The sequence below is a fragment of the Hydra vulgaris genome, chromosome 09 (assembly GCF_038396675.1).
Source record: "Hydra vulgaris chromosome 09, alternate assembly HydraT2T_AEP".
In the NCBI taxonomy this organism is placed as follows: domain Eukaryota; kingdom Metazoa; phylum Cnidaria; class Hydrozoa; order Anthoathecata; family Hydridae; genus Hydra; species Hydra vulgaris.
Genome location: NC_088928.1, coordinates 6,532,653 through 6,544,135, shown reverse-complemented (window position 1 = coordinate 6,544,135; position 11,483 = coordinate 6,532,653).

Sequence of the window (11,483 nt, the reverse complement as noted above, 5' to 3'; positions counted from 1 at the left end):
TTTATTCATTTATATTTTCTTATTATAGTATTTCTCCTATTGCATAGTATTTACCCAATAGACTGAGTTGGTATAAATTTAAAGATAATATAGGTCCAAAAAGAAATTTACATATTTTTCGTGGCAAGCTTAAAAGGTTTTTGTTTTCTAACTTTGCATTACCTTGCGAAACAAACAATCAGTGTAGGGTAGGGCATACACTTTTTTGTTTTACTTTAAACAGTGAGTTGTTTATTAAAACTGTGAAAAAAGTCAAAGAGTATTTCGGTTTCAGCATTAGCAAAAATGATATTCAGACTCATGATAATAAAGAAATGAAATGGGTTTACAACTTTAAAAGAGACTCTTAACATTTTATTACATTTTGCAATGAGACCTATGCATTCCAAAATCCACAATTAACCAATTCATTGCAAGCTAACTCTAATAGCATAAACCTTGTATCAACTTCTTCAGTTGTGTCATCATTGGAAAACATTTCTATGTAATCTTTAATAAATAGTGAATCTTTATGTTCACAAGGTCAAATTATAAATTTACAAAGTAGGCACAGTTCAAGAGAAAAATTAACTCAAAAAAAATAAAGTTAAAGAATAGGTTGTCTCATTTGTCTTCAAAGTTAGCTAGCTCTTCTAAAGAATACCAAAATAAGATAGCTTCATTAAAAGCTAAAATAAAGAGCACGCCATATCAATTGAAAGTTTTACAGCAAAGTGTTAAAAAAAAAGAAGATATTATAAAAGCTTTAAGAGCAGAAGTTAGAGACTTGAAACAAAAGCTACAATCATATTATTACAGTAGACGTATTTGCAACCTAATAATTACAAGAAAGGCAAAAAAAGTTAAAGAAAAAGAAAAGTTAAGACAAATGAATCTCAAACATAATAATGTCATAAGGGAAAACAAAATGGCGTTATCTAGATTAGAAAATGATATGATCCAGATGGAGGAGGACAATATTGCACTTTCACTTTCAGATACACCAGAAGATAATAAGGCTCATGCATTACAAACAAGAATGATAATTTACACAATGTTGTTGTCTAATGTCGAACATGTAACATTCCATTCTTATTGCAGAAAATTGCACAATATTTTGGTGTTAAATTTTTACATATTCCTCAGCGTATTACAGTTGAGCAAATAGCTCGTGAACTAGGCAGTATATCTAAATTGCAAGCAGCAGAACGAGCTTTCAATAATAATATTTTAACTCTAGGGTTTGATGCAACAACGCAAGAGGGCGTCCATCGCAACAGCATCCACTTGACTTCAAAGAACAAATGTCAAGTCATTGCCTTTGACCAATTACCTGGAGGTACATCTGAAGATTACCAAAATCACATATGTAATGCAGTGGATCATATGGCTTTAGTTTATTCAGATTATTTCTCACTTTCTTTCTACGAATGTCGTAAGTCTATTATTTCAAGTATATCAAACACAATGACAGACATAGTTGCACCAAATCATCTTACCATTACCAAAGTTTGTGCAACATGGGGTAAGAATTTAAATGACCTGAACTGCCATTTGCACCCGCTTGATACAATAGCTATTTCATGTTGTTCAACATTACAGCCTTTGGGAAAGGAAAGTTGCCTATTATTTGGACACGACTGTATGACAGTTAAAATTGTTTTGGCAATGAACAAAATGAGATTTAAAGATGGCAAAGGTGATCCGGCAGGATTCGTAAATTTTTTAGACAATAACAAATTGCCACGAGTTACAACTCCAAGATATCGTGGCAATTGTCTTCATATACTCCTCCGTAATTGTTTCATCTTTATGAAACACTACAATGCTTTTAAGCATTTTCTTACCATTGGAGCAGTAAAGTGTGGCACTTTACAAACAGTTCTGCGATCAGCGTTTTGTAATGCAACTGCCATAAAAACAAATTTGTGTGCTAGCAATATTTAGAAAACTTCCTACTGGACCCTAGATTAAAAAATTTAATGTATTAGCTGAAAAAGCAAGTTTTGATCATATTGCAGGTATCCAAGTAGTTAAAAATGTTTTGCAAACAATTAAAAATTGCAAATCTAATCCAGGTGCACTGATAAACAGTAAAAAAGATTTTTTCGAAAATCCCCTAAAATCAAATGTTTTAGAACCTATCACAAATTTATGTTCCATCGATGAGTAGGTTATCAACATAATTTTGGCTTGTCTTATTGCGGTGGAAGATGTTTTGAACCGTCAATATGAGCGATATTTCTCACTTTCTATTACAGAGAAACTTAAGGAGGAGACAGCTAGTGCAAGGCTTCACAGCATAGATAGTAAAGAGAAAATGGTAATGTTTAGTGAAGCTAAAGGAAGATCTCTAAATATACTGTTATATATCTCCAAAATTATTTGCAAGATATATAACAGTTTGTTATATATCTTGCAAAATAAGATCAAAAAAGAATAGAACTATAGATTACCTGGATAGTCTTGACCAAATATCTAGGAAAAATATAGTTAAGTGGTCAATGCAAGCAGCTCGTAAAAAAAGAATAAACAAACGACTGAAACACACTGCATTATGAGCAGAGATTTTAAAATGACGGACATGCAAAAGACAAAAAATGTATGAAAAAGAAAAAAGAAAGCTCGAGCGAGAGCTGCGTGTTCTATCTTTTAATGATATAAAAAATTTATATAAGCATTTATCGATTAAACAACTAGACGACTTTATGATGTAATGTATGAAAGAATTGTTGGGAGAGAATTCTATCATGAGTGGTTTGAAACAGATAATAACAAATCTGTCATGTATGATGGGCGAGTAGAAAAAGTGAATAAGAGAAAAGAAGACAGAATTTATACCATTTCTTACTGGAAAATGATGAATCTGATTCAGAAGCTGTTGACCATCTCATAAATAAGATCCAGCTTGCTGTTATTGCAGGAGAGTTGATTTTTTCATAATTTTGCTGTGTTATTATGTGGTTTAATGTTATTTATGTAATAGTAGAAGCCAATAATAATATTACTTATGTGATTTAAGTATTATAAATCTATATATAAAAGTTATTATCAGTATATGTATATATTAATTACAGCAAGTGGTGTGACTTGCAAAAATAAAATGCAGTACAAGTACATAAAAAAAGTACAGCAAGTGTTATGACTTGCAAAAAAGTACAGCAAGTGTTATGACTTGCAAAAAAGTACAGCAAATATTGTGACTTGTAAAAAAGTACAGCAAGTGTTGTGACATGCAAGAAAAGTACAGCAAGTGTTGTGACTTGCAGAAAAGTACAGCAAGTGTTGTGATTTGCAAAAAAAGTACAGCAAGTGTTGTGACTTGTAAAAAAGTACAGCAAATATTGTGACTTGTAAAAAAGTACAGCAAGTGTTGTGACATGCAAGAAAAGTACAGCAAGATTTGCGACTTGCAAAAAAGTACAGCAAGTGTTGTGACTTGCAAAAAAGTACAGCAAGTGTTGTGACTTGCAAAAAAATTACAGCAAGTGTTGCGACTTGCAAAAAGGTACAGCAAGTGGTGTGACTTGCAATTTTTTTGATTGAAGGTTCTGGCTTACGTTCTCGTCGTGTCTATCATTAAAAATGATTGTTGTTTTGTTTCATTGATTGATTTTTTTATTGATGGAATTTTAAATTTTATTCATTTACTAAAAGCCAAGAAAAAAATTAATAATTGGTTTAGTTCAAAATAATTTAGTTTAAAATGTTATTTTAGGTTGGGAAGGAAATTTAAACGCTCTTTTTACAGAAAAAATGGATCATCTGATGCATCTTGTAACTTTGTTAATGTTGTTTTATTTTATTTTAAGTAAAAGTAATTTAAATCTTTTCCTAAATTGCATATAAAAATTTCATTCTATTTTTAGGTTGGAGGGACGTGGTGGCACACGCTCCCTATTACACTGAATCAATGTGTGTATCACTAGTAATAGTAAAATAAAGTTTTTGTATTTAATACTAATTTTTTTTTTTTATTTAAAAAAAAAAAATTTTATAAAAAATATTTTTTCATTTCAGGGTGTGTTAACACCTTTACACCCACTGACACCCTTACACCCACCCTAAATCTCATATTTAGAAGTGGTCTGGAAGTAAATAATAACTACTTCTAAAAAATAATATGAAAATCAACTATTTTACCAAAAAAAAACTTTTTAATAAATAAAGTTTGCATTTATTGGCAGTGTAGGTGTTGGTTTGGTTTTTTGTTGGTTTGATTTTGATAATTTTTTCACTTTCAAAATACTGTAATAAAGCTCTTTCCAAAGATATATATATATATATCAATATAATATTGATATATACATATATATATATATATATTTATATATATATATATATATATTTTATATATATATATATATATATATATATATATATATATATATATATATATATATATATATATATATATATATATATATATATATATATATATATATATATATATATATATATATATATAATATAGATATATATATATAATATTTATATTATATATATATATATATATATATATATATATATATAGTATATATATATATATATTATATATATATATATATATATATATATATATATATATATATATATATATATATATATATATATATGTATAGTATATATATATATATATATATATATATATATATATATATATTATATATATATATATATATATATATATATATGTATATATATATATATATATATATTATATTTATATATATATGTATGTATATATATATATATATATATATATATATATATATATATATATATATATATATATATATATATATATATAGATATACATATATATATATGTATATATATATAATATATATATACATATATATATATAAATATATATATATATATATATATATATATATATATATATTATATATATATATATATATATATATATATATATATATATATATATATATATATGTACAGGCCTTGGTGGAAGTAAATAAGCGTTAGAGTGGAGAAAAGCCCTCCTAAAACAAACATGCAAGTTGCTCCTCTAAACTGCTTTTTACAAAAGTTTTTGGTTTTTGTCCAAGCTATCTATTTATTTTTATAAAAATTGCTTATTGAATACAAAATTTGGTTTTATACTAGTTGCAAGCATATGTTTGTAATGTTAATGTAACAATAATATACAATAATATATAGCCTCCTTGATTAAGATTGCCTGGGGGATGTGAATTAAAATAATAAAAAAATAACAAATAAAAATATAAAAACATAGTAGGCTACACTTGAACACATAAAGTTAACAGTTTTTAAATATGTTACTTTTAAGTATAACAATAGAACAACCCAGAATAAAATTATTCTAAAAACAACACAGTGGTAAGGAAAAGTAGATGTACATTCAGCTGTTAAATTTAAGTTAATAAACATCATCTTCAAAATAAATGCTATTGCCTGTAAACAAAATCAAAATAGAAATTTATCAAAAAAATTTTAAGTAATGCATAAAGTTTATTTTATTTATTATTTAATTATTATCATAATGCAGGATAAAAATATTAAAATCAAATCGGTTGGAAAATCCAAAAATAAGGTTGATACCGATTGGGCAAAAAGTGGCCGTTTAACCCGATGCCGAATAATTGGTGCATCACTAGTATGTATATATATATATATATATATATATATATATATATATATATATATATATATATATATATATATATATATATATATATATATGAATATGTATATATATAAAAATATATAAATATATACAAATGTATATCTATATATATATGTATATATGTATATATATATATATATATATATATATATATATATATATATATATATATATATATATATATATATATATATATATATATATATATATATATAGATCTATAGTTTGTTGGCTTTAGATAGAGCGGAAGGAAAAAAGTGATTCTTACGCCAACACATACGTCACTTTTAATTACTTTTGACTTTTGTCCAACATTTCCGTGTTGGACGAAAGTCAAAACCATTAATTTAATTACAAATTAATTGTTATATAAAAAAACCACAAAAACGCAAATATAATTGACCAGAATGTTTTTAAAAACATTCTGAATGTTTTTAAAAATATAAACAATGTTTTTAAAAATATAAACAATGTTTTTATTTTTATTTTTTTTAATAGAATGTTTTTATTTTTGTTTTTTTTAATAAAATGTTTTTATTTTTATTTTTTTTACTGTAAATCATGCGCGGAGTGTTGCTACATCGACTATCTTATAGCCTGACTCGCAAGGCAGTGTTGCTACATCGACTATCTTATAGCCTGACTCGCAAGGGAGTGCTGCTACATCGACTGACAAATAGCCTGACTCGCAAGGGAGTGCTGCTACATCGACTGACAAATAGCCTGACCCGCAAGGGAGTGCTGCTACATCGACTGAGGGTTTGGTTGGGGCAGGCAGTCTGTTATTATTTAAAAAAAAAAATTCCGGTCTTGCATTTTAATTTTTACTTTTTGTCAACAAAATATAGAAAAAACTTTCGGACAACATCTTAGGGTTCAATATATATATATATATATATAAATATATATATATATATATAAATATATATATTTATATATATATATATATATATATGTATATATATATATTTGTATAAATATAAACATATATATATATATATATATATATATATGTATATATATATATATATATATATATGTATATATATATATATATATATATATATATATATATATATATATATATATATATATATATATATATATATATATATATATATATATATATATATATATATATTATATATATATATATATATATATATATATATATGTACATATATATGTATATATATATGTATATAAATATTCATATATCTATATACATATATATATATATATATATACATATATATATATGTATATATATGTACATATATATACATATATATATATGTACCTATATATATATATATATATATATATATATATATATATATATATATATATATTATATATATATATATATATATATATATATATATATATATATATATATATATATATATATATATGTATATATATATACATATATATATATATATATATATATATATATTAAAATTAAGTTGAATTAATAGAGACCTTATAATAAAAAAACTAATAAAAATGCAATTAAATGATGTAACAAATGTTTTAAAAAGATAAATGAACCGGTAATGTTAAAAGGAACTAGATCGAAATTGTCATTTTTACATGGTTCGTTTGCTTATCAATAGTGGGTTTTTCCCACTATATGTACATGCTTTCTATGAGTTTTAATATAAATTCGTTGGAGGCTTAATCCAAAATTAAAAAAATTTTCATGAACTATTAAAACTGCTTTCATTTGAATATGTTTATAAATGTGTGAGTTTTAATCCATTTTTAACTTGAAAAGTTAAATTACCGCATTAAGTTTAATAAAAAATGCCACGTAAAAGAGCTTAGGATTTCCTACTTCTGCTTTTTAAATTATGTAACATTGCGTAATTTATGGACGATCCCTTTTGTCAAATAAAGATTCTTTGCCAAAATGAGGGATAAAATTTTCGAGTTTTTTGTTTCCAGCGACCAACCATCGTAATTTTTTATAAGTATTATTATTTACACAAGTGTAAACATACAAATGTTTAGAGTTTGCTCCATGTCAAGAAGTCTCAAACACCAAAAAATGCTGGATCCGTCGCGAATGATTAGGGTGGTCTTACGGTCTTATCACAGAGTACTGCAGATAATCATTTTAGGATGAATATTAGAAAGATGAATATAAAAAAGATGATGAGTAGAATGATGTGTGCATGTATGCATGTATGTGTGTATGTATGTATGTATGTATGTATGTATGTATGTATGTATGTATGTATGTATGTATGTATGTATGTATGTATGTATGTATGTATGTATGTATGTATGTATGTATGTATGTATGTATGTATGTATGTATGTATGTATCAGGCCTTGTTACAAGATTTCGCTGCGTAGCGAAAACGCGTAGCGCATTTTTAAGTAACTTAACTCAGCAAATATATTTTGCATCGTTAGAAATTATATTGCGTCACTAGCGTCTTTACAAGTACCGCATTGTAATTAAAGTTATTTTATCAACGCGTTAAAAATCATACAAACAGTTTTTTTTTTCTCACTATAACAAAAGTTACAAATAAAATCTAAGATCTTATTAAAAAAATAATAATTATTATTTTTTTCAAATATAATCTAAATTTTATTTTGAAAAAAATATTTTTTTCATGAAACGTAAAATATTTGTTTATTTTCTTATGATTTTACATTTGGTTTTTGGTTATTTTATTAACTGTTAATAATTTTTTTCTTATTTAATTTGTGAACTCTTTTTAATAATGTTTTTAAACAATAGAGTTTTTTTTTGTTATTTATCAGTTACCGATAACATATTCGTAATTTATTTTCATAAATTAAACGAACGTCATTAAAACTTTACGTTATTGAATTAACAATAAACAAAATATCTTATTAATAAAATATTTACATCAAAATAAATCGTGCATTTTTTAAACTATTATGACTAAAAATAATTTTTATATTTAAAAGGAATTTATATATCTAATTCCTTAAGATAAAACTTAAAACACTTTATTTTTGTAATAACAAAAAAAAATTATGAAAAAACTGTTTCTTTAACAAAAAAATTTATTAGTTTACAATTGCGGTTAAATGCTTTTCTTACGACTTTATTTCTTCTGAATAAACGTCACGTTAACGATAATCAAAAGATAATTTGAATTTTCTAAAAGATATAAGTTTTTGCGTAGCGCAAAACTGCTGAACGCGTAGGCAAATTGCCTTTTCGCAAGCAAAATGCGAGCTGCGTAACGCTTCTTAACAAGGCCTGATGTATGTATGTATGCAGGGTTGCATGGTTTTAACCAAATGGTTTAAACCATTGGTTTAAACCATGGTTTAAACCAATTAAAAAAATGTTGGTTTAAACCAAATTAATGTTTTTTTAAAAAGATTTGAACTTACAACAGGAAACTAAAAGAGGGTTATGTTGACAAATAAAACTAATCTTCAATATATATGATTTTTTTTGAATTCATGAGTTTTGTTTTTGTTTTTTCATAGAATAGAGTCCTCAGTGTTATTATAGAACAAAGCAGTAATAAATTAGTAATAACACTTATTTATCTGTTTTCTTCTACAGGCTGTTTCTCTTTTAATAGGTTCATCAAGAAGCATTGCTTCCTGATGAACTTATTTCATCAGGAAGTTTTCTTAACAAGATATATATATATATATATATATATATATATATATATATATATATATATATATATATATATATATATATATATATATATATATATACATATTATATAACAAGTGGCGCATCATAATATAGTTATATATATATATATATCTATATATATATATATATATATATATATATATATATATATATATCTATATATATATATATATATATCTATATACATATATATATATATATATCTATATCTATATATATCTATATATATCTATATATATATATATATATATATATATATATATATATATATATATATATATATATATATATATATATATATATATATATATATATATATATATATATATATATATATATATATATATATATATAGATCTATAGTTTGTTGGCTTTGGGAAGAGCGGAAGGAAAAAAGTTATTCTTACGCCAACACATACGTCACTTTTAATTACTTTTGACTTTCGTCCAACATTTTCGTGTTGGACGAAAGTCAAAACCATTAATTTAATTACAAATTAATTGTTTTATAAAAAAACCACAAAAACGCAAATATAATTGACCAGAATGTTTTTAAAAACATTCTGAATGTTTTTAAAACATTCTGAATGTTTTTAAAACATTCTGAATGTTTTTAACAATATAAACAATGTTTTTATTTTTATTTTTTTTAATAAAATGTTTTTATTTTTATTTTTTTTACTGTAAATCATGCGCGGAGTGTTATTACATCAACTATCTTATTGCCTGACTCGCAAGGGAGTGCTGCTACATCAACTGACAAATAGCCTGACTCGCAAGGTAGTGCTGCTACATCGACTGACAAATAGCCTGACTCGCAAGGGAGTGCTGCTACATCGACTGACAAATAGCCTGACCCGCAAGGGAGTGCTGCTACATCGACTGAGGGTTTGGTTGGGGCAGGCAGTATATTATTTTTTTTTAAAAAAAAAATTCCGGTCTTGCATTTTAATTTTTACTTTTTGTCAACAAAATATGGAAAAAACTTTTGGACCACATCTAAGGGTTCTATATATATATATATATATATATATATATATATATATATATATATATATATATATAGAGAGAGAGAGAGAGAGAGAGAGAGAGAGAGAGAGATTTATGTGTTTAGCAAAAGTATAAGTAGTTATAACATAATTTATTGATACCACAAAAATGTCTCAAAAAACTGGGTGCAAATGTGATATGATTTGGTTAAAATATACACGAGTGACTGTTCCAGAAAGAAAGGGGTGTAGAGCAGTTTGTAATGTGTTTAGAAAAGAAATGGAAGGTCAAATTCAAAGGATGCATGAACATATAAAAAAGTGCAAGCAATCACAATCCCATGAAATTATGGATTCAATTGAAGATCAACAACTTCTTGAAGGTAATTAAATGACTGCATTGTCATTTTAAATTTTATACTTTCCCTAAATTGTAAACATATATATTTAGAATAATTCAATAAACTGCAATTTCATTTTAAAGGTAACTCACCATCAACATCACAACAACAAATGAAAAGGTTTCAGCCCAATTCAACATCAGCTGATAAATATTTGAAAATTGATAAGTTTTTCACACGAACAAGCCTCGAAGAGAAATATTTATTTGATCTGCAACTTAGTAGATACAGGACAAACTCTAGCTTCAGAAAAGTTGAACACAACGAATTTAAAATATTATCAATATGCTTCATCCAGGATACACTCTACCTAATAGAACTCAAATTGGAGGAGAAATATTAGATAGGGTTTACACAGAAGAAATTGAAAAATGTAATGTATTGAATGGGAAAATTGTAGCCATGTCTTTAGATGGCTGGAGTAATGTACATAATGAACCTATAGTTTGTATCTCTGTAATTACAGATAAAATTAACATTTTAGTAGAAACAATCAACACTTCGGGTCATTCACATACTGGTGAATATCTTACACAATTAGCAAGAGAAGCAATAGATTCTGTAAGATGTAAATTTGGATGCACAGTAAAAAGCTTTGTGACTGGCAATGCAGCTAATATGAAATCAATGAGACAAGTACTGTCATCTGAAAGAGATATTATCATAACTTATGGGTGTGCTGCTCATATGCTTAATCTTTTAGCAAATGATCTTAACATTGAAAATGTGAGCAAGCATGTTACACAAATAATAAAATATATAAGAAATAA